This window comes from Pleurodeles waltl, chromosome 4_2 (genome assembly GCF_031143425.1).
Source record: "Pleurodeles waltl isolate 20211129_DDA chromosome 4_2, aPleWal1.hap1.20221129, whole genome shotgun sequence".
Lineage (NCBI taxonomy): Eukaryota > Metazoa > Chordata > Amphibia > Caudata > Salamandridae > Pleurodeles > Pleurodeles waltl.
The window spans coordinates 645,612,240-645,638,745 of NC_090443.1; positions in this window are offsets into that span (position 1 = coordinate 645,612,240).

The following is a 26,506-nucleotide window of genomic DNA, read 5'->3' on the forward strand; positions in this document are numbered from 1 at the left end:
CCTATCAGCCACTAAGGGCTCATCCAAAACAAAAAGGGACAGTGGCAAGACACCTGCGGCACCATCAAAGGTGGGGAAGGGACACAAGCCGAGGAGCAGGTCAGGACAGGGCACAGTGGCTCCGTCTTAGGGACTTGAGTCACCCCTTCCTTCAACCACTACACCAACCTGTACGGCGGCGAACACCGCCACCAGCACTGTCACCTGCATCGCCACCAGCACAGCCACCTGCACTGCCACCTGCACATCTGCAGCCTCAGCAACAGTCCCCAGCATCTTCCCCAGTGGGCAGCCGTCCGAGGCTGCAGGAGACGTCCTTCTGTGTCCCTCAACAGGTGCTGACACATGCACCACCGCCAGCACCTCCCCCACAGACACAGCCGCAAGCACCGCCTCCAGCCCCGCGATGTGCTCGGACAGAGGCACCACCGCTGACATGGCTACCATCACCAGTGGGCAGCCGTCTGAGGCTGGAGGAGACTTCTTGGACCCTTCCCAGCTTCCATGAGGCATGACTCTCATCACTGTTTGCACCTGCAGGTCTAAGGCGCAGCAGGGTGGGGTATGTCTCTGCCTTCATGGCATATCATGCTACCTGTTCCTAGGCAATCTCATGGCACACACACCCATGTGAGGTAATGGGACCAGCCACACTGCATGTGGAGCACTCTGGGCACAAAGCCCCCTCCAGAACCAGTGGAGAATCACATCCACTACTTCAGTCCTTGGCAGGATGAAGCTCTCTGGGCACAAAGCCCCCTCCAGAACCAGTGGAGAATCACATCCACTACCTCAGTCCTTGGCAGGATGAAGCTCTCTGGGCACAAAGCCCCCTCCAGAACCAGTGGAGAATCACATCCACTACCTCAGTCCTTGGCACGATGAAGCTCTCTGGGCACAAAGCCCCCTCCAGAACCAGTGGAGAAAGACATCCACTACTTCAGTCCTTGGCAGGATGAAGCACTCCGGGCACAAAGACCCCTCCAGAATCAGTGGAGAATGTTATCCACTTTAGAGACTGTGGCTTTGCACTCCCCAAGATAAAGCAGTGGGCAAACCATCCACTGGAAAGACTTGAGAGACTGGCTTTGCACTCCCCAGGATAAAGCAGTGGGCAAACTACCCACTGGAAAGACTTGAGAGACTGTGGCTTTGCACTCCCCAGGATACAGCAGTGGGCATGGGGCCCCCTCGTGCAGCAGTGGCGTTGTGCGTTCATCTGGCTGAGGTGCCCCCCTCCCCTTCCCCCTGAGGTGCCTGTTTAATTTCAATCTGATGCCCCAGCAGTGTTCTCTCCGTTTTGTGTCTGCATTTTGGGACAACTGGTCCACGGATAATGATTGGCACACTATCCGGACTTGTGTAGTTGGTGTACATATTTGTATATAATGAATTTTTAACTTTCACTATCTGAATTTTCATGATTACACTCGTTACAATAACTTCCTTTTGTCCTTGCGTTCTTCCAGGGGGTGAGAGGGTGTATATGTAATGTTGCTGCATGTATTTGTGTGTATGGTGTTGTGGGTGGGGGTGGTGGTGTTTCGTGTGTGTGTCACTCTCTTTTCCCTCCCCCTCCCCTGTTTTGTAGGTGCAGTACTCACTGTGGTCGTCGACGGCGTCTGTCCTGCTACTGATAGTGCAGGAGGAAGACCAGCATGGGCAGTACGTGTAACTTGGGCTCCATGGCATCCTGGTTCCTCGTTGGGTGTTGAGAGGTGAGTGGTTTCCCTTCTGTGTACTGTTTCCGCCATGCTTTTGATAGCGTTGGTTCCACCCCGGAAAAGGTGGCGGGTAGGCGTGTTGGAATACAATGGGTGGTACTTTGTCCTCCGCCTGTCTGTTGGCGGTTACCGCCGCGGTGTTTGTTTCTACCGCCGTGGCAGTTGGAGTGTTAAAGTGGCTGTCTATGTTGGCGGTTTCCGCCATGGTCATGATTCCATTTTTTTCTGCCGGCCTGTTGGCGGTATTACCGCCGCTTCAACACCGACCACCAGGGTTGTAATGAGGGCCACAATGCCTGTTTACAGTTCCTCTAGTCCTGAAGTTAACTACTCTAGAGTATTAGTTATATCACCATTGCAATATTGCATATCATTGTGAAAAGGTAAAAGGTTTTGCAGGACCTGATTCCTCTGGCAGTGTCAGAGTCACCAGATCCTCGGGGTCTGTGCACGTTCCCAACACGTCCACCACTGAACAGCTCCAAGACTCTGATAGATATATCACTGAGACTGAGAGAGTTCAAGAGGGGAAGAGGGGATTAGGAAGGGAACAGCTGGGAAGGAGACCTGTAGTAAGAAAAAGGTTAGAACACACAATATGAAAATTATATCTCCTGAAATCAATACTAGACTATGATTCTAAACCTAGTCACTCTGAAAACATGAACAATCAAAGAGTTAAGTTTAAAATGACTAAGTTTCAAGATGGCTGGATATCTATAGGGGAATCAAGATGAATTAAATGAAAACTTTCTTATTCAAGTACTTTCCTTTACATCAGAATCAGAAAAACATTCTGACTAAATTTTAAACCAGTCATATAAATCCTGTTTTGAGAATGTATACTAAGACCATACAATATTGCATATAGAAACTCTGGCCTTCTGTGTACTCTTAAAATGTTTCAACACAAATTGCTCATATTGCAGATATATATATATATATATATATATATATATATATATAGAGAATATCATAAAAAGATCGTGCACCATGAATAACACAATATGGATTCAGGAAACAAATCACATAACTTATCAACTCGAATATTATATAATAAATATCTTAGAATAGTGGCATACAATAAACAACATGAATTAAACTCGAGGAGAGAATCGTGCGTCTTGCTGATTCGAGTGTCACCATGTAAAATACCAAGAAATGGTAGCATGCCATGAATATCAAAGTCAAATCATCATTAATCGAATCGCGCATTTTGACGATTCGTAAAACACAATGTAAATGTCAAGAAATAACAGCTCACAATAAATAACAAAATCAAAGTACAATGAAACGAATCGCGCTTCTTTTGCCGATTCTTAAGCCACCATGTAAATGTCAAGAAATGGTAGCGCGCAATGAACAACAAAGTTAAATCGTCATGAAACGAGTTGTGCGTCTTGCCAATTCGTAAAACATCATGTAAATGTCAAGAAATAGTAGCGCGCAATGGACAACAATGTTTAAACACCATAAAACGAATTGCGCGTTTTGCTGATTCTTAAGCCACCATGCCAATGTCAAGAAATGGTAGCACGCAATGAATAACAAAGTCAAACCTTTATGAAATAAATTGCGCGTCTTGCCTATTTGTAAACTACCATATAAATGTCAAGAAATGGTAGCGCGCAAGTAATCTGTTACTCATTTAAGAATTAAAACAAGAATATGAAAATTCTCAATAACGGTGTCAGGAAAGTCCAACCACCGTCTTACCGCCTGGAACAATGATCACCAATGAAGGATGAAGTGCAGAAGTCTGGAAGATCCAAATAGGCCGCCGGGACAGGAGTTCAGGAAAAAGCTGCTGCTCTGCACCGGTACCTCTGAATAGTGAGCACTGGGAGTTGGGCTGGCTCTCTTTTATAGAGTCTTGGCCCAGCCCAGAACCACGCCCAGGCATGTTGCAGGGAAAGTCTCTGGAAGGCCCTGGAAAGGGGCCACACCCTAACACACTCTGAAAACCTGTAGCAGTACATTGCAAAGGAACAGTATTTGTAAGCATATTAAAAATACGTTTTCAGGATTGAACTCTGCAATGCAAAAGGTTAAACCACAACATATCAGCACAATGCATAAATTACGTTGTTTTGCGAGTGCTGGGTTTTTGCATTTTTGTCGCCAGTAGAGTGCGTACTGCTCTGGTGTTGACAGGCAGACCTGCAGATTACAACATACCCAACTATATTAGTGTAAGGAAATGCCTCTTTTTGCATGTTCACCTCCATATTTTTTGGAATGATGCTGCTAGTTTTTTGACTCTGCGAGTGCACTCAGAACTGCTAACCAGACCTCAGTCCCAGAGTTGTAACCTTATACATATTGCATGTCAAATTCGGTACACCGAACTGACAAGGGTCGACTTAGTTATACATCTCTAGTACAGGGTTTCTAGTGTACCTGGGGCAGGTAAGAGAGAGTGTCCATTCATGGCTGCAGCACTGTTTGTGCCACCCTTCTTGTGATGAGATACAAAATGGTCCCCAGCCTGCCACTGCAGACTGGAAGGACAGTGTTTTCAGTGTCAGTTTGATTTTGCTATTTAAACATATGGCTAGGTAACCCTATTCCTTAACATTATATGCAAGTCTTCACTAAAGAAGGTCTACATAGCCCAACGGTAGGGAGCTATATATGTGTAAGTCATGTGTTTATTATATGTCTTAGCAGCAACACTTCCAAATTGTTGTTTTGTTGTAAGTAAAGTTGCTAGCCCATTGGCTAACACTCAGTTACTGGGTGGCATTGTGTTAGAAATTGGGTTTCCAGTTGGTAGGGGTATGCACCCTGTGCAAGCAGGAACCACAATCCTAGCCAGAGTAAGTCAGATACACACTGAGGGACATATTTGCAATGAATTAGCGTACGGCAGCACAGCATGTCAGTTTGCTGCGCTGCCCTATGCCACTTCGAAAGAATTGGAATGCACTGTATTTGCAAGATACGGTGCATTCCTGTCCTTTCAGCCAGCACCGGTGCTCAATTCAGTGCCTAGCACCAATGCAGCCACTTTGCAGCATGGTGCAAGTGTCTACATTGCTGACACGATTGTTTTTGTGGAAGAAGGGACACCTTCCTGAAAAAAAAACAATCTATGGAGGTTTTTTCCTCTTTCAGTTTGTATTGCAGGACATCTCCATTGCTGTCTATGGTGCTACTCCTGAAGAGTATCCTTTTTGACTCCCTAGAACTCTGTCCTGCTGGACTTGATCGCTCAACTTGGGCCAGATTTGCTGAACTAAATTTACAAACTTTTCAAAAGTTTCCAAACTTTTTGTTGGGCAATGCTTGTTTGCAGTTTTTATATGATATTTATTATTTCTAGCATCTATATCTCTGAATCTCTCCACTGGATTCTGATGATAAAGGTCTATAATTTTTTTTTTAAATCGACAAATCATTGTCTTGCTTGTTTTATGCCATGTGACTGTTAAATGGTTTACACATTGTTAATTTGCTAAGTCTTACTGTTCAAAGAGATAGCTACCCTGGGTTGAGCTTAAGGTTAAAAATAACTACCTGACTGGAACCAAGATGGCAGTTGTGAGTGTACTATATGGTAGGGCTTCCCAGCCATGCCATGTAGTGCACCTTCATTCTCACATTCTGAGTTTCATCAACTCATTTCCTTCCTGTAGAGCTCCTCACACTCCTGATACTGCATCAGTTATACTGCCCACATGTTCATTCACCCTAAAAAAAAACATAAACCCATCCCTTATAGGTTTTCCAGCTATTTCTTTCCGGTCCTAATATTCTGCTTCTATGAACTATGGCTGTCTTTCATAGTTATTGGGGATTGCTAGCATGGGTCCCTCAAAAGTGGACAAAGTGTTGCACAGAAGATATTGTCCCATTACCCTTCTGGTCACTGAGTACTCTTTGCCTATGAGCTGCCCTCATCTTTGACATAGAGAAAGAATAGGAATATCCATTGCTTAAATGGTTTACGTTGGTCTAGGTAATCTAGGTATCTGACAAACTTTGTGCCAGATTTAGGAAAAGTGGAGCTGAATCTAGTGCACATTGATGGCCTCTTTTAAAAGGTCTTAGCGGCGTACTGGACCACTGGGGTGTCATTTTCTTTTTTTGCGCTTTGGTAGTGCAGTGTGCTGGTCCATATTTACAAGGCTACGCAAAGCCACCTTGCGTCGCTTCTTATTGCCTGGTAAAAAAAGGTCCCCTTTCATGCATAACTCTGCATGAAAGGGGCATTCCATGGGTGCTGCTGTGGGTGTTCCCACGCAACACCGATGTAACCTGATTGGAATCTGAAGCATTCCAAGATTTACAATGGTGGGAATGTGTCAGATTCCTACGCCACTTCAGGGATGGCATTGAAGTGGAACAACAGAGAGAAATAACATTATTTCTCCCCGTGATTGCTCTTTCTATATGCTGCATTCCGGAGCAGCATAAAAAGAGGAAAACACCATTAATGATTGTTTATGTGAAGGAAGGTGTCCCTTCATGCACAAAAACAATCATCCCTGCAATGCAGGTACCCTTGCACCATGGTGGAAGGGTGCCTGTGTTGGTGCCAAGCATCAGTTTGTATGCCAGCACTAAGGAAAGTACAGGGATGCATTGTATTTCTGTAAATGCAATGCATCCCTGCACTTTCAAAATGACGCAGCACAACAAGCTGTCTTGCAGTGCCACGCTGCATCATTTAATTGTAAATGAGGCCCTTAGTTTGATATTTAAGTTAAAATTACAACTCCCTGCAATTCAATATCCCTTCCATTCATGATTCTAGTTTAAGGATTGATTAAATATGTAATATGTATAGTTAAGGACTCATTAAATATGTAAGATGAATTGTGTTATAATCAAACAATATGTTTCACTTATTAACATGCAATACATTTTAAAAAGGTTTTAGGGAGGGGGAATCACTTACATGTGGGTGTGAGCAGTGCTGCAAATGATTCTATGTCACTGAATCCCGACAGTGCTTAGGAGAAAATGTGCTTTCTATGAGCTCCTCTACAGGTGTTGATAGAATCTGAGAGGAGGGTCCTCCACTACCAGAGTCTAAGAAATTAGCTTATTGGTTCAGGGGGCTGGAAGCCCCACTCAGGCAACAACCACAGTCCTTGTCAGGGTGAACCACAACAGCCAGTAAATTAACCTGTGCTTAATCTTCTGAAGCTGGGCACAAAGCAGTCAGGGTTAACTTAGAGGCAATGTGAAAAATATTTCTGCAGCACAGAAGCAGTAATAAAGTGAAAACATAACACAAGAAACACCACAAATCAATTTTGAAAAAAAGAGTAAATTTTTATGAATAAAATGATACCAGAATGACAAACAATCAATAGAGCCGGAGATATTAAATTTAAAAGATTTAAGTAGATATAACACCTAAAAGCACAGAGCGTCACTCTTGGTCATCTAGTCATGCTAGACTGGAGAAAAAGAAAAAAGTTCATGCCAACTGTGATGGAGTCAAGACCAGATACAGAGACCAGGTTACTTCTGCTTAAAATGTTACCTTCTCAAAGTCGGCATGAAGATCTCTGTTCACAATGCAGTAGGCCACAAGAAGCAGGGACAGCATTACGAGTGGTCACTGCTGTAGCACGAAGAGCAGGCCGAGCATTATTGACAGTCATTGCTGTAATGTTAAGATCCAGTTGGGCATTACAAGTCATCATTGATGGACCTTCATGGTATAGTCTTTGGCCTGTCGTTGCTGCAGCGTGAAGTGCAGAGCTCATGTTGCTGGTCGTCGTTGGTGTAGAGCAGAGAGTCTGGTTCATTGGAGCTTCACAGTGCCAGTCATTGCGGGTGACATTTTTGATGCGAACAGGCCATCCATGGCTTTGAAGAGATGAAAACTTCAGGATTTGGGGATTTCACCTTTCTTCACAGGAGAAGCTCAACAGATGCCAGACAAGGCTCTAGGAATTTGGAGACATCCTGTGGGAATCAGAAACTCCCAGGGCTCAGGCAAATCCATTTGCTGGTTCAGGCAGGTTCAGTGCAGCAAGTCATCTGAGCAATGGCAGTAAGGTCTCTGGAGCTTGTTGTGTCCCTGTAGCTCAGACATGAGGTCAGCTAAAAGACCCTTGGAGTCACTCAGGTTAGCCTGGGATGAAGGAAGCAGGCCTTAAGCCTCTTCATTTTCAAAGAGCAAGGCAGGCTTTAAGCAGTACTGCAGTCCTCTGTAACCTGCAAAGCAGTCCTCTATGGCACAAAGCAGTCCTCCTTTCATGTCCACATGGTCAGATGTGCACTGAGGGGTGGTTCTGGAGGTTCAATATTTATACCTGGTGCCAGCCTTTAAGTGGGGGTGATTATTATACTACCCCCACATTTGTTCTGAAAAGTCTCTTTCCCTGTCAAGGCTCCAATAATTTGGGGTGACAAAAAGCTAGTGCCATGTTTCTTTGTGTGTGATTTGTGTGTGCTGGAGGCAAGCAGTTTCAAGTGTGAGTGATGCAGGGCACAGCTCCAACCCCAGCCATCCTGGCAGGATGGCCCACCCTTCCTACATTTAGTCCTCTTTGTGCCACTATCTTGGAAGAATACACAAACCCTGCAGCAGAGCCATTCACAGGCATGTGCTCCAGGATACTGGCAGAGGACATGAATGGCTAGGATCAGAAAATGCCAACTTTCTAAAAGTGGCATTTTAAGAATTGTGACTTCAAATCTGTCTTTACTGTTAAAGAGAATTTTAAATTACAAATTGTTTGGTTGTAAACAGCATATTTCTACCTGCTTCCGATTCAATGTTATCACCTAATAAATTTAATAAGGTAACCCAGTGTGATTCAATGGTAGAGATTGGCCTTTCAAAAGTGAAAAAAAGTTCTAGGAGTTTTTCACTATCAGAGAATGTAAAACATCTCCTACTTTTTAGATACAATACACCCATCCTATGAGCTTTTAGGGGCTTCCATAGGGTGGCTTACCTCTATTAAAAAGGACTGTTTAGGCCTCATGAAAGGTTTAGTTTGGCAGGTTAAAATGGCAGTTTAAAACTGCACTTCAGGATGCAGTGACAGGCCTTATACATGTTTCACTAAAACTACTTTATTTGGTGGAACACTGAGTGCTGTAGGCCTACTAGCAGCATATATCTTACAGGCCCTGGGTACATGTAATACCATTTACTAGAGACCTATAAATACATTTCATGTACCAATTAGGTGTAAGCCAATTTTACCATGTTTGAAGGGGAGAACACAAGCACCTTAGCACTGGTTAGCAGTGGTAAAGCACATTGAGTCCCAACGCCAACAAGAACCAATTCACCAAAAATGGAGCAGTGAAGGCAAACTATTTTGGGAAATATCACACCAAGGATGTGAGGGCTAACACCTAGTTACTGTGACATATGGATTCTGGTGCTATAAGCACCAAGATCTGCATGCTATTATCTCACAAATGTTATCTTTCCCATTAAATCCTAAACCACGGGGAGTCGGACGTTACAGTGAGTGATAAATTGCATCTACCCATCTTGGACATTAGCAATCGGGCCTGAAGTCCTCTACAAGGTATCCCCTCAACCTGGAAAATAGCTGAGAATTGCAATACAGCATTGCTTCCTATTGAATGCTGTATCCCTCTTATTTGAACATCTAGGATTCAAAAACAAAGCACTATCGTCAAACCTTTTTACGGATCAGGTCGCCCCTATTAACTGGATCTCTCTTCCTCTATCTCACATCTCTACCGCTTCACACTTCTTTATAAAGAAACACATCCGAAACCATTTTCTTTGAAAGCATATTCTAACTTAACTCCTCAATGCCCACTTCATGACTTCTACTCACTCTTCTTACAGATATCTGACCTTCAGTTTACTATCTTAAACTTATTTCATCTACTTGTTAGCTTTTAACCTCAATAATGCTGTTATCCTCTTTTAAATCTTTTCTGTGTATGTAATTGTGTATATGTATTATATATAATTACCAACATTGACTATCATTGTTTAACAGTTAAAAAAAACAATTATATTTTTATATATATATATATATATATATATATATATATATATATATATATATATATATATATATATATATATATAATAACAAACCCCCACTTTCACTTTTTTTTAAATACCAATATGTTTTACCTATCTTTTTCTATCCCATTTTAAATATCTAGGGAGCATGCATTATTACTTTTCAAATCACTTTTACGCCTTTGGGCCTTGTTCTCGCTATATAAAACCACATAAATAATATAAAGAAGCAAAACTCAGTGCTAATTAGCACCACCAAATAAGGACTCTCGTTTGTAAAATCAGGAATGTTGCAAGATGTACCACATATTCTTCTTTGCCCTTTTACAGAACTTTATGTCTAATAGAGAACTGTAGGCAAGCGACACACGTTTTGCTTTATTCCACAAACGTGAATGACAAGAAAAATGCTCCGCACGTGCCTGTCTAACTTGGAAGCTGACTAAATCTCTCTGAGCACTACTCAAACATGCAAGGAAGCCCTCGGAGCACTAATGAGGGAACACGAGCAGGAACATGGCACTGCTCACATTCAGGGCATCTTTAGCACAAGACTGTCCTGCCTGAAGCGCCACGCTTGGCACAAACAAACCCAGTCCCCTCTGGTAGCTGATTAATTAGGCACTGCAGGAGCCTAAACGGAAGACTGCAGGCCACACGACTGGAGTATGACAGCTAGAATTAGGCTTGAGTATCACTAAAAAAACAGTATTTCTGTAAAAAGAGCGGGTTGCTTCGTGCATTTGATTTTCTTCATCACCATATCAAAGTAGTGCTTTTCATATCTGAATATCTTGCATCCTGTGACTGCTTTCTCGCTTTTTGTTGCTTGGCCGGCCCTCTAATATCCTAAATACGAGGCATTTTTAGCACCTCCAGACTTCAGAATGAATTGTGATGAGGCAATCCATCAACGTGATACTGTTCCAGGGCACGTGCTAATGTATTCTGCTCTCAAGTGGGCACTAGTTACCTTTTTAGCTACAGGGAAGATCACATATGCAAGAGCACAGACTGAATATTGCTTTTGACATTTTGCAGTCCTGGAAGGACTCTGGGTACCAGAATGCTGTAGGTCCCCCCAGCTGGAGAGCTTCCAAATACGAAACTGGCGAAAATAGCCCAATTTAACCATGTGAGGTTGTAGTGCTACAAATAATAAGATCGCTTTTTTTGCTTTTAACTGTTGATCTAAAATAGACGCATGAACTCAAGGTAGTGATTGTTTCCTGTACGCATCTACTTTCCCCCCTCGACTCTTTTAATGGTATACATGTGTGCATTAGATGACATGAAAACAAATGACGATGTAACTGCTACTAGCGAGAGAGATGATTCGGCCTTCTTCTTGTCTCCAGCCTCATATATGTTATGATGTATATGACTTTATTTTTTCGGCATGCTTTGGTTATTTTGACCCATATTTATACTTTTTGATGCAAACCAGCGCCAGCACTGGTTTGCGTAAAAAGATTTACCGCCAGCAAACGCCATTCCTACGCACCATGGGGGCGCCTCATTTAAGGATTGACGTTAGCCGGCGCTGCGGGCTGGTCAGAGTAAAAAAAAATTACTCAAACCAGGCAGCGCCGGCATAGGGGAAAATGGGGTTTGTGCGTCAAAAAATGGTGCAAGTCAGGTTTGAGTCAAAAATCATGGCTCAAACCGGACTTGCACCATTTTTTGACGCACAACCCCCATTGAAATGACTCGTCATGCCCCCTTGCCCATTGGCCATGTCCAGGGGACCCTGGGCATGGTCACTGGGAACAGTGGCATGTAGGGGGGCCCAAATAAGTACCCCCTATGCCACTTTAAAAATAAAAAAAAATAATACTTACCTCAACTTACCTGTACTTACCTGGGATGGGTCCCCCATCCATGGGTGTCCTCCTGGGGTGGGCGAGGGTGGCAGGGGGTGTCCCTGGTGGCAGGGAATGGCACCTCTGAGACCATGGAAGTGAGCCCACAGGGCCCTTCACGCCTGCCCTCACCCAGGCGTTAAAAAACCGCACACATCAGGCTGTGCGCTGTTTTTAAGGCCTGCCCCCTCCTGTGCGTCAAAATGATGCAGGAGTATAAATAAGGCACACAGGCCTTAAATACATTTTTGTACGGGAACGCCTACCTTGCATGTCATTAACGCAAGGTGGTTTCCCGCATCCAAAAAATGGTGCACACAGAAGTTCTTTGACGTCCACGGGGTCGGGCGTTATAGTTTAAATATGGGGCAAGGTTTGTGCTGAATGTGCGTCAAAATGTTTGACGCACATTAGGCGCAAACAGACTATAAATATTCCCCTTTGTATCTTAATGGCACCATATGACATCTTTTAAGTTATCATGAAGACATCTTGCCTAGACATGATTCCTCCTTGATGCCATTAAGCGTATTAAGGAACATCTGGCCATTATTTTTCCCTTAATAATTGGTGAGTATTCAGTTTATGTGGCTAATATTACATAGTTCTTACTCTTCAATGCGTCCCTTTAGCGGAGGTAAGTACTTTAGGGGGTTTTAGCCAAAACGTTAAAATTCTTACAAAATGATGTAGAGTGTCATACCTTGTTTATTGCCAAAATTAGAAAGATGTCCCCATAGACGAAATATAAGCTGGAGAGTGTTGAATTATTATTTTTTTCCATGTTAAATGTTTATTTTCACAGGCAGTGTTTTGGGTTGTGTTGGGACAAAAATACCTTGCATGTATTCCCATGCACTGAGTGCCCAACTGCATATGAATCTGGTATCCTGACTTTTTGTTTGGCCTTAGAATCATGCTAATCAAGCATGCGCACAGAGACCTAGGACTGCACTGGTAGTGCGAGGTCCAGAACAAGTTCTGTGACCTGGGGCATTGAAAAAAGCGTTCGGAAACTCAGATATTCCAGCCAAACATCAGATCAAAAAGCTGAATTATTTCAATATGAAAAAATCTATGCAAAATGTTTTCTTTCTTAAGACAATAGGACCCATATTGACAACCATTAAGGCCCATATTTATACTTTTTTAGCACTGCATTTGCGTCATTTTTTGACACAAAATCGGCTCAAACTTGCGCCGCTATTGCATCAAAGAATGACGCAAATGCGGTGCTCAAAAGTATAAATATGGGCCTAAGAGTCTTGATTTTATGTAAAATATTGTAGGGGGATGTATTTTTTTTTTAAAAAGCTAAATCATTTGACTAGTACTCGCATAGTGAGAAGTGAGGTGTAACTTGAACCACAGTTTGACACAAAATATAGTCCAAACACAATCTGAATTCCTTTCCCACACTAGTTCAACGTGTCCCTTATTACTCTGGCAGACATAAGACATTTGTAAATGAAAGGACCTTTACTTGCATTGAGTCTCTCCACGAGGACCTCAGAATAACACTCCTGGGCCTCATTTGAAATAAGAAATAGAATTGAATGCTGCACCATTGAACAAAAAAGTTTATTATTCTGACGTTTGCTCTTTTAAGGCAGATTGTAATATAGGTTTGAATCCCAAATGAGATAGTAATGTCCAGTGTTCCCTGTACACCAACTGGGGCAAAGGAATCTTTCTCCCTATTAAAAAATAAGGTTTCACATTGGCTTTGCACGAATGCAGGATTGTCAGATGCTTGCCACATTTTAATGGTGAGGAGGGTGGGCTGGGTTGGGCCATTGACTCAATGTATGGGGGGACTATATAGTTGTAAATATTAGGCAGCCAAGTATTGTATAAAAACCCCTAGCCAATTTTGCACATTCCGAATTACCATGTACTAACATCTCTCTCTTGCCATTGGGCTTCTTTTATCCCTACCTAAGACATAGATGTAGACCTGCTCCCCAATTTCCATTGGCGTACCACCAAAAATGTGGACAGAGAACAAAGGCCAGTCACCAGGTTGCTCACCCTCCATTAGATATTCCTTCCTGCCTCTATCAGATTAATTGCCTGGTTAGTGGCTCCAAACTGCCCCCCATAGAGAAAATGGGACTCTACCAAGAAAGGGTCCAGTTCTAATTGCCCCCATTAATCCTAAAGTTTCTGCTAGTATATATCTTGTGAGCTCAGATTCCCCATTGATGGTTTAAATGACACAAAAGGAATTGATACAATGGATGTGGAGAGTGTGGGTAGAGAACTGCCAGCATTCAAAGCACTAGAGCACTCTAGAGGTGATCCTGCAGCCATTATTGCCCCAATACCTAGTTCTCCATTGCAGACAACCAGAGCAAGCTGGAACATCACATAGGTTAAGGGCAAACTGTGTGATCCCGACTGGAGCACATTTATTGATAAGCACAAAATGTGTTTGTTTCAGGAGACGTGGGGGTTTAAAAGATATACAGTTCCTGCCATTAAATCCATGATTGAGTGTCCCATCGGGTGGTTTGCTAATACTAGTGCAGTCCACCATATCGCACTCTATCACTGCAAACAGCATAGACTCTCCTGATCTCCTAGGTCTGATTTTTTCTCAACCAAAACCCCTACCGCTCTTGGTAATCGACTCTCCTGAGCTCCCAGCTCTGATTTTTTCTCAACCGAAACCCCTTCCGCTCTTTGTAATCAACATGTACAGTAGGAGTGGGAACTGCAAGCAAGAATCTCAAACTCTGCGCATTTTGGACCAATTATTGGTAGCTCACTCTGGCACAAACCATGTCATTGTAACTGGGGATTTCAAGTTATCATTTGAACCTAATGGTGTGGCACAAGATCTAACTAGCACAGGGGATTTCATTTGGGGGATCCCGCTCTCTCAATCCCTCTAAAAAGGAATCTCTCCAGGGCAGCCCTCCGGGTAGTTGACTCACCCTGAGCACAGGTTATATGTATGCAATGAGCAGACGCCTTCTGATAAAACACCCACTCCTACATTTAGAAGAGGGCTGTACTACCGCACCATAGATTTCATCCTATTGGATGTCAATATAATTGGGAATACGTCAGTGGTGGAGTGTGACAAAAATTACCATAACCCCTTACACTTAGACTGAAGCAGTAGATGACCATGCCCCCTCTGCATGATGTAGGTGACCAACAGAACTCCCTGAAGGTCACAATTAATAAGAATAATGTTCAGTGAAAGACAGTGAATTAATTTCCTAAAGCAGTCATGGATTCACACCTACTACTTGCTAACCATATGGGGAATATGTTAGCAAACTGGGGAGAGTGAAGCGACTTTAAGATTTAAGAGAGCAAAACTAGCTGAACTTTTTACTGAAGATAACTCGGGCGCACAAAACCAGCCGTGCCAACGAGGTGGTTTAATAGATCATGCAAATCTGCAAAGGGTTGGCTGCTGGATAAAATAAAAAAGGGAGACATTTGTAACACTAAGGAAAGCATGACTATGTATCGGACTACCCTAAAAGAAGCTAAGGCAACCTGGGAAAATTATATTTAGGCTGCATTCTTAGAAGCTGCGACCTCCAATTATCGGAAGAAGTTCTGGTCCTTGGTTAGCCTTGGTAGTGGGAAACTGAGCAAATCTGTTGAGTCCTTCATTTTTCCCTGCGACTGGGTTGCCCATTTTGGGACTCTATATTCAGACCTCCACCAGACAAAGAAACCATAGTTCTTAGGGATGGCACTTATTCACTAAAGTCCAATCTGCCCCCAGTGCCCTCTTCAACGGAAGAAACTGTGTGCGTCGTGGCCTATATTAGGTAAGGGAAAGCATCAGCTCTCAACAAGATCCAGGCAGATCTATTCAAATCTGACACCACTGCCTGTCTGTTGTCTCTAATGTAATCATGAGGGAGGAAGTTATTCCAAATTCTTGGGGGGGTGGTGAGATCGTCCTAACTCTTAAAAAGGGGCATCCTAGCACCCCATCTATTGCCTTACAGACAACTCACAAAAGATTTTTAGTGAACTGATTCTTGTGCACCTGTTGGATTAGTATGAGGTGAACCATGTTCTCTCAAACCTGCAAGTGTACTTCAGGCACAAGACGAGTTCTGTTGACAAGGCCTTCCAATTACTCCTTGTTATATGAAGGATGATGGACCTGGGCAAGGGTGATCTCTATGTGTCCTTCAATGATTTACGTGCTGCCTTTGATCTTGTACCTAGGCGGAAATTGTCAGAGGTGCTTCAAGAAATGGGGTCCCACTATATTTACTGAGCATAATTAACAGACTCCACAAGGGTAATTTTGCACAAGTTGGGGGTGGCACCAAGAGGGACATGACCAAAGCTATGCCAGTGGCCCAAGGAGTGTGACAAGGCTGTGTCCTAGTTCCAACATTGTTCCTCTAATACATTAATTACTGTGTCACCTATCAGTGGAATTGTGTTAATGACTCTCCCTCCTTGGCAGAGGACAAAATCCCAGTGCTCCTATTTGCTGATGACACACTCTTATTGTCCAAAACCAGGAAGGGTCTGCAAATTGATTGATACATTCAGCCAGTTCTGCATAGAGTATAGTCTTAAAATTAACACCACCAAAACTAAATACATGACCTACTCTAAAGGAGGTAGAGTGAGAGGGGTAATCAAAGTTGTGAATGAACCCCTGGAAAAAAAGAGAGAGTTTGACTACATAGGTATCAGACTAGCTGAAACCTGATCTTGGAAACCACAGCTCTTAAAAAGCACACTTGTAGTGAAGCACATTTCTGAGGCAACACACCCATTTGCAAAGAAAGCCAACTGTGCACCTCTCCCTTCTACCAGCCATAGATATTTATAAAGCCCAAGCAAGGGGAGCAGCCCTTTATCGGGAGGAACTATGGAGCCATTGCAACATCATCTCTTTGAGTGTGGTGGAATAAACTTTATTAGACCTCTTACTGGTTTAGGGAAGGGAACCCCATTAGAACCCCTACACCTGGACTTAGGCATTCATTAATTAGCACCTTTGGCTGTATTAAGACCACTGCTATATTGGATCCATATCTGGAACACCAGTGAATTGTCCAAGTACATAGGTGGTCTCCAAAATATTCTAGGAATTAACTAAGCAGTAGCCATTATATGTTTGGTCTCAACAACGGTCCGGACTGATCTGGGTTTGAAAATATTTTGGAGGGAGACATGTTCCATCCAGACAGGAGATAAACAATTAGTAAAAACAAAATGGTCTATGAGAAAGCTATTACCTGTAGAGAACACAAAACCACCGTAGGTACCGTGACACGTACTTTCATGCAACATCCATCTACAAACAAAGCTGAGGACAGATTGATCACCATAGGGGATTGGATTTGATGAAGTCATGATGAACTGTGAAAGAAGCTGTGATGAATGTTGTTGTATACTTTCTTTCAGTTTTCCTATTTATTGCAGTTTTAATTGTGTTGTTTGTAAAATGTTATGTTGTTTGTACTGTGATTATCTTTGGTATTTTGATAATAAGGTTTTATGTCGAACTATCAATAAACAATACAATACGAATTGAGATAGTGTACTTGTTGCAAAATTGATGAGATATGAAATAAATTCCCCTGGATCTCTAAGCGTTCTAAACAAATCACTTTACAATTGATTTTAATCTTATAGGTTGAACACAGGGGGCCGGGTAAAAACCGAGCTATTCCAAGAAGTTGAATTAGAGAATAAGAATGGAGCACCAAAACTTGTGAACCTATGACATTGAGAAAGCATCCTTTAATGCAATTTTACCCACTGATATGATCTTGGTCAACGAGTAAAAATACCACGTGCGAAAATATGGAGCTGTGGAAGGGTGCTCTATTGTATACGTCTATAGCAGAGATTAACATTTGTTGCTTTCAGAGTCTGAGAGAAATTAAAGGAGTTGCAGATTTCAAGCATCTCTATGGCTTTCTAGATTTCATTTTGGGCTAAATGGAGGAAGGTAATCAAGAAACATTGCACCCACAAGACTGCCTGTTAACGATTTAGGATCACATTAACAAAGAAATGATGCAACACAGCAAAGCAAGTAAAGGAGTGAGCAAAACAACACCATATCAAATGAAGTTTGGCACTCTTCTTCTCTCGCCCTGTGCTGGCACACATTTGACTGTCATGGACCAGGTAAACATACTTGCACCATTGTGCAAATGTGTCTGCACTGTGGTCAGTACAGTTTTTGTACAAAACCTATGGGCTATACTTATGGCTTAGTTTGTGTCGCTATTGCACTGTGCAATGTGGTGCAAGAGCGATGCAAACCGTAAGTAAGATCTGTCAGTAAGATTTATGACACTACCTCATGTGGCACTGCGTGGCTTCATAAATCTCAAGTAGGGTAAAGCAATGAAATCACTGCATTACATTAATCTGCACCAGGAAGGCATTTCCATGGGTGTTGTGTGGGTGTTCCCATGGATTTTGACGCATTCCCAGATTTACAAGAACCTGTAAACCTGGAAATGCACCAAAAAGATATACCTCCTTAGGAGAGGCATAACAAGGAGAAATATGTTTATTTCTCCTTGTTTTCTTCTCTTTCTATGTTTGCTGCAAGAGTAAAAGCATTTCAGGATTGTTTTTGTGCAGAAAGGTACTTCTTAATGCACCAAAAAAATTCTGCATACAAAACAGACACCCTTGCACTATGGTGCAAGGGTGCCTGCCTTGGTGTTCGTCAGCCAAAGGAGCACCAGCACAGGGGAAAGGACAGGAATGAGCTGGATTAGATAAACACAGCACATTCCTGCCTTTTGCTTGTGATGTAGGGTAGTGCAGAAGGTGACTTACTGTCTTGCACTACAAAGCCCATAAAGATTGGCCTATGTTTAGGCTATTTTCCTTCTTGTATGTGTGCTGTTGAATGCTGCACATATGCAAAGAGGAAAATATGAGGAGAAAGGAATATATTTGCCTTTGTTATGCCTGCCTCTAGGAGACACAGGATTTTCCCACAAATCCCTGTCTATAATTCATTGTAGATAGGGATTTCAATTAAAACCTATTGGTTGATGCATGGGAACGCTAATGCACCACTCATTGAACCCCCCCCCCTTTGTTGCAAATTAACGCAAGGCATCATTGTGCTATCTTGCTTTACTTTGGATTAAAATCCAATGCAACTCTTTTGTAAACATAAACTCAAGAAAGTAATGCAAACCTGATGCAAAGTCTTTGTAAATTGTGGGCCTAATGTGTAGCATTAGTTCAAAGCTGAGAAGGAAACATTAATATGCATTGTGCCTCCTGCTAACACACACACAGACACACACACACACATATATGTTGCAAGTTTGGGTGCTTATAACGCAGTGGTATAAAAACCCACATTGACCTATGAAATATCAAAATACATAATTGAATCCCATAAATCCACGAGCTCTCACTATTGTCCATTGATTTATCACAAAAAAACTGTGAAAGTAAAACAAAACCTAATCATTCTATTTTGAATTCATGTCTATTAGGTGCAGGCTTTATATAAAACACTTTATATAAAACATCTACCTACCAATATTATACTGTGATAAGAGGTGTGCAAAATTTGCATAATTTGCTGTTGCATAACCACACAAAAGTTTAGCAAAATTACTCTAAATTATGCATAATTACATGAAATTTAAATCCATCATTTTGTGATATACTAAAGGGCAAAATGCATCCTCATGTAAATGTTTGGTGTAAGGATGAATTTCAACAAAATTACAGTGAACAACAGATGCTCACGTTCAGTTGTCCCTGTTCATTTGTGGTAAGTATTGATTGCAAATTGTGTGTTTACAATATATTTTTACCACAAATGGTCCCTAATTACACAAAGTGGTGTAATTTGGGGAATTTTGTGCAATAAACGTAAAGCAAACTTCATGCAATTAAACAAATTATCCTTCCTCAATTTAATTTCCTCCCAGGCCGAACTGCAACCCATTATGTAATTGCTGCAATGCTCAGGAAAGCATTTTTAGTCATTTCTAAGTGGAAAATAAGTTCTATACATTGGGTCCTCAAACTGCATTTCGTAGTATGTCAAGTCATACTACTCGTGTACTTAAAAAATGACCTCTGCTCTGCTACTCATCTTTTCTGAGAGAAGATCGCCTCAATGTGTGTCTCTGCGCACTGAGGACTATAGTTTAGAGTTAAATGTTGGAGGTACAGTGGAAGAGGCTGTACAACGGGGAATACTTCGCAGGGATGGGCAATGATTGATTTAGGGAGGAAAATGCACATAGAAATACCTACTCATAAAAGGGGAATCTCATTGCTATTCATAAATTATATTTCTAATGTTACTACAGCTGTAAAGGTCCTCAAACAGTAGTAAATATACTCCAGCCCAGCACTGGAGTAAGTCAAGCACCACACATGGCCACTCAGAGATACTGCAACACACTCCTATAGAAACGAATGGAGGAAGGGATTTCAGATAGTACCCCTTAGAACTAATGTGAAATAAATAATTTAATAAATATAAATAATAAACAAATGTTTATTTTTTTCGGCATATCAAACAGATGTACATAATTTGTTAATGTTAGAAAATAGTCATTGAAATAATTGCTATAGTGTTTACTTTAAAATATTTCAGTAAGTTTAAAAAAATGAATAAACTTTACTTTATAATGGCAAGATCTTTGCCACAGTGACAGAGGTCCCCACCTATGCCTGGAAGGTTACAAGTAGTAACTTTCCACTTGTAAATACTAGTTTAGGAGGCTCCACCAAAAGGTGGAGTCATGGAAGTATACACCTATGTGTAACTTAACAGTCCAAAAGGGGGATTACCAAAAAAGTGTAACGTTGCTACTAGATGAAGAAGTAGGTTTAAACAATAGTTCATTTGTATATGTAAATTGCTTTGTAAATAGACTTCCTAGTGACTAATGTTGGCATTTATTTGAGTAATAAAGCTGTCAGGTTATTTCGCATATCCTGGCAGCTTTTTTTGAAGCACACAATAGATATTTGACTACTTAGACTGCATTGAAAAATCCTTGCAACTTCACCAGTCAAGTGTTGACACTCTACAGAGTTAGAAAGAAACAGACACCTTGTCAAAGCCAACATGTATGTTTTTCATATAGTGCACTCACCTATCAACAGCACTAAAGAACTGGAACTTCCTACTCCTTGTGTCTGAGGGAACCTGACCAAAAGCCAGCAATTGCTAAAGTGAGGGGTTTGGCTGAGATTGTGTGACTACTTTATAACAGCAATAATTTTTAATCTCATGACATTACACAAGAAAGGAAGTTGCCTTCATTCTGTGGGTAGCGTGCAACCTTTAAAATTCAAACCTGGAAGGACCGTTTCAGGCTTTCTAAATTCCAAGGTGGATAAATGAAGTTCTGTTGGGCTGGGAGAGAGCGAAACCTCCTATGTGTGATACTAATGAATGATGAAACTCTAGCAGCTACTCTAAATTACTAAATCAACAATTTAAAAAGCCTGTAGGCCTACCTTTAATACCTAGCACATGAAAACATTTTTTAACGGAAACATGGCTGGATGAAAGTTCTGCTCCAGACATTTTTATGGCACTTCCCACTGGCTGTACACTTAGCAGAATTGATAGACTTAATAGAGGGGGTGGCATTGCATTTGTCTACAGAGATATATGTAGGGTTACAACAGCTCCTACATTGATTAAAGGATGTGAGAGCATGTTTTTCTTTATCAGTGTGAACCCTCATCATACCCTGTCTGGTGTTTTGGTCTATCGTCCACCGGGTCCTATGGGAGATTTTATGGCCTCACTGGCAGAGAATATCTCGCAACTAGCATGTACTAAATCAAATTTCATATTACTGGGAGATTTCAACTTACATGCAGAAAATGTTGATAATGCTTCGACAAAAATGCTAATAGCAGATATGAAGGCATGTGACCTGGTACAGTTAATTCAGGTTCCTACTCATAATAAAAGTCACACACTTGATCTGGTATTCTCTAACATGTTAGGATTAGAATTTCTATCATCCCGTCCACTAGCATGGTCTGATCACTTTTTGCTAGAGTTAGAATTAACCATTTTTCGATATAAGACCATGAGTATCAGGACCCTGCCAAGGTAGAAGGAAATGGCATAAACTAAAGGCCCCAGAGTTTACTAACTCATTGCAAAAAAAGAGACCAGAAAACCTAAACACAAATAATATAACTGATTCTACTCACTCTTTTAACAAATGGATCAAGGATAGCCTGGAAGAAATTATACCCCTCTCTAGTGCTAGAAAACAGCTACGAAATAAGTTCTCCCCATGGTTTACCTCAAGCCTACTTGAGATGAAAAGAGAATGCAGGAAGCAAGAGAGGAAATGGAGGCATACTCAAGATGATTCCATGAAAAAGGAATATAAGAATATGATTCGAGCTTATCATTCAGAAATAAAAAATGCACAGGCTACATATTATTCGTCGGAAATTATGGACTCCCCGCAGCAACATGTTGAGGATCTGGCAATTTTTTTCCAAAGGAAAATTCAGGATATTTATGTATCCTTCCCTAACACTCTAACAAGAGATCACGTGGTGATGGACCAGGAGGTTAGGGAAGAGATAATTTTAACAAACTTTACTCCTATTGGTTTGGATAGAGTTACTAAATTACTGGGTTGAACTAAATCAGGCTCGCCGCTGGATCCGGCTCCTCCTCAGATTCTCTCTATGGTAATACCAGTGTTAGGTCCGGTAATTACAAATCTTATTAACACCTCACTATCATCTGGAAACAGTACCAGACCCCTGGAAACACGCCATTGTCAAACCTCTCCTAAAAAAAACCTATTTTGGATTCTGATTTACTGACTAAATACAGACCGATTTCACTGTTACCTATAGTGGCTAAACTTGCAGAGAAGTATGTACATACTCAGTTACCTACTCTTCTGGAAGAGAAAAAGATCTTACATCCCACTCAGATGGGTTTTAGGCCATTGCATGGGACTGAAACTGCACTGATTGCAATTCTATCTTTTATTCATGGAAGGTCCTTTCAGGTATTGGACATATTGTGTACTTTCCAGGTGTACTTTCAGCAGCTGTGGAGTCCCACAGGGGTCTGCCCTGAGCCCGCTGTCTTTAATATCTACATGCAGCCATTAGCAGAGATTGTTGAGCCATTTGGACTGAACTTGGTGTCCTATGCAGATGATAGTCAACTTATTGTTTCCCTCTCCAATACTCAACCGGATATGGGGACAGCATTAGGTCCTTGCCTGAAAGCAGTTGCTGCATGGATGTCAAGAAGTAAATTGAAGCTCAATGATGAAAAAACTGAGGTCATGTTCTTTGGGCAAACAAAAACTTCCTTAGCCAATCCTAGCATATTAACAGGAGTTCCCACTCTCCCGCCCCCTAAATGTCTTATTAAAAGTCTTGGGGTATGGCTGGACCCCCAACTCTCAATGTCACAACACACTAATAGAGTAGCTGGAACCTCCTTTGCTCTGCTTAGGACTTTGAGGAAGGTTTTAACAATCCTGCCTTTTCTTGCCAGGAGATTGGTTATTCAGGCACTGACAGGTTCTCGTCTTGACTATGGCAATGCCCTGTTTGTAGGATCACCAAGATATGTGATACAAAGATTACAGAGGGTGCAAAATGCAGCTGCACGATTGCTTTTAAATACATCTAAGCAACAATACATACGGAACAGAATTTCTTCCTTACATTGGCTCCCAGTAGATAAAAGGATTCAATTTAAGGCTTTATGCCAAATTCATAAAGCTGTGTTCAATCAGGGCCCTGAAATGCTCAAAACATTGGCATCTGTTTACATTCCGGCCAGACCTCTCAGATCCTCCTCAGCTATGCTGGTCATAGGTCAGAGTTCCAACAGTGAAGAAAGCAAGATAGGGGGAAGGTCTTTGTCATATCAAGGTGCTATACTCTGGAATAGCCTCCCTCTTAATATCAGAGTAAATTCACAAGAGATTCCCTTCAGGAAGGCCTTAAAAACCTGGCTATTTAAAGCTTAATTCTTATACGACTATTAACAGTGACAAGTCTGTATTGCAGTATAAGCGCTACGAGGCCTCTGGGCAGTTTAGGCACTATATAAGCAATTATAACATAACATAACATAACATAACATAACATAACATATCATAGCCATGCACACATATTGAGTGCATGCAATGACACATTAAGGTCACACCTATTGGCTTTATCAATTGTAGGTGTCCAGAGAGTAAGTAGCATAAATCTACACTATTAAAGGCTGTTTCAAGATGTCTCAAACTTACAGGCATATTAACAAGCCCCTTGCGCCCCTTAGCGCTGCTGCAGCATAATTTTTTTGACACTACAGTGGCACTAAACAGGTCATCACCCTGCACCATATTTGCAAAGTGGTGCAATGCTAGCATTGTGCCACTTTGTAAACCCTGGCGCCACATTATACCTGCATCAGGTATAATGCATGCAAGTGGGCGTCCCTTCAGGTAGGTCCAAAAAACTGGCGCAGTGAAATTTACAAGATTTCACTGTACCGTTCTACTATAATTTTTTAATGCTTGCCCAGGGCAGGCGTTAAAGTGACATTATGCTATTTACTACGGGTCTCCATGAGCTTTGCAGGACTAGCATCAAACATTTTGGTGCTAGTCCAGCAAAGCGCTACATTAGTGTCAAAACATTTCACGCTATTGTGCTAACGTGTGCCATGGTGCGCTGTATTGTAAAAACAGCACTACATGATGTCATTAGGGGGCGCAGGGCAACGCAAGGAAACTGGCGCACCAGAACCGATGCACCAGTTCCTTTTAAATATGCCCCTTATTATGGAGGCTTACAGTGGTGTTTCAAGAGTGAGCAACACAAGCACACAGCTCTACAGACAGTTATCATGGCCCACATTTATGAAGTCTTTGCATTGTCCTTGCATCACACAAGCTTACACAAGGACAATGCAGAGGTTTCAGTAATATTTACTAAGCCACACAAGGCCTGATTTGTGTGGCCTCGCCTGACTTTGTAATGAAATGTATCACAAGGGAGCTGCTTGTTCTGAGTTACATCACATTTCAACTTGGGAAGCATTCCACGGATGGAGCAGGGGTATAAACTCAGTAATGTGTCAAAATCCTATGCCTTCCCAAGTGAGGCATAACAAAGAGAAATATCTTTATTGCTCCTCGTTATTTCTTCTTTCCATGTGTGCTGCACTGTATAGCACATGTAGAATAAGGAGATTCCCTCTATAGATTGTTTTTATGCAGGAAGGTGTGCCTTCCTGCACAAAAACAATCCTGCCTGTCATGAAAGCACCCTTACACTATGGCACAAGGGTACCTAAGTTGGTGCTGGGCTGTACATAGGGTGACAGTGCAAGGAGAGAGCAGAAATGCTCTATATCGTTATAATTATGGAGCATTTATGACCTCTGCCTTTCACACAAAGCAGCACAGCAACTTTCCTGGTGAGAGTTTAGTAAAAGTGCCTCTATGTGTCCAAAGAGCAAGACACACAAGTCTGCAGTACCAGAGGATGTCAGTAGGTGTCCTAATAGGGAGCTGCATTAAACTACAGATCCATATGTTTTTACTGGGTTATGATTTTATAAGGAAGGGTTGTGTTTTTTCCAACAAAGTATAATTGTCAGTGCTGAGAAAGAAGACCTTTTTGATTTTACTAAAATTATACAGTTAATACACTGACTTATGGAGGCTTTCATTTTGTCTTCTTTATCCACTGGTCTGTTCACATTTTTCTTCCACCCTTGAACACATGCAGCACGAGGCAATGGGTCAGACCACTTCAGCCATTGATCAACTTCACTGGGAGTGACAGCATGCTGCTTTTTGACATAGAGCACATCCACATACAGTTGTATACTATCAGGGACTGTAGTAGCAAAGTGCGCATTGTGAGGATAAAAAGTAGGTTTTATTCTATGTTTATTTTTCTCAACAGTGAAGACCTGGCTGCTCCTAAAAATAAAGTCTTGCAAAAATCATGATGGTGCTCAAGACCAGACCTTGCCAATGCTTTCTTGTTATCATTTTCGTCAATGTCACATATTCATTGAAGGAGCCAAAAACTAAATGTGCAAACACCTGAGAAATATCAAGATTGAGGCTAAGCACAAGTAAAAGAACATAAACAGAATATTGTTTTAAAAACAAATACAGTTTTACATGTGAACAGGGGATGTAATCAGAATTGGACATGTTAGGGGCATCCGGATCCCAGACAAATGATCAACACAAATTCTACTTAGAACTGCAAGACACAAAAATGACACCTGTGTATTCAATCCGCAAACCCCACTAAAGGGAAGACTATTGACAGCTCTTGCTTTGGTGACACAGAATATGTGGATGAGTTTGGAAAGGAGGAAGGCAATTCAGATATTTTTGAGCTAGATATCTGCATACACACAATCCTTCTGGAAACTCATATAGGTATGAAAATAGTATAGAATGTATTAGCTTTAAGAACTTTGGTAATGTGTTTAATTCAGTGTATTAGTTCTCTATGACATAAGTTCAAGCATATGTGCAGTCACAGTCTCTTAGTGTTAAGGCTTCAGGAGAAAGGCCAAGCAGGTGCTGAGGGAAAACAGGCTACCCTATCTGTATAGATCATACGTCTGATGCCTCATTTGTTCTCCTCTGTGTTACTAAGAATGCATTATTAAAAAGAAAAATGGTATATGCATCATGCATTCTGGTTCAATGCATCCAGATTTCATTGTGAAACACAGCATTAGGAAAGGACCATCATTGTTCATGTTCGAATGCAAATGCCAAGAAAACACTTTTGTGATAACTCTGTGTAACATCGACCTAAGTTGTAAGAATGATGAGAGTTTCAGATCTGCAAGACAGGACTTCAAGACCAACTTTAGCACTGGTGGCTCCCCTTGCAGCAGTCTTTTTGGTTCACCCCCACTGATCTCCATCTCTACAGATTCC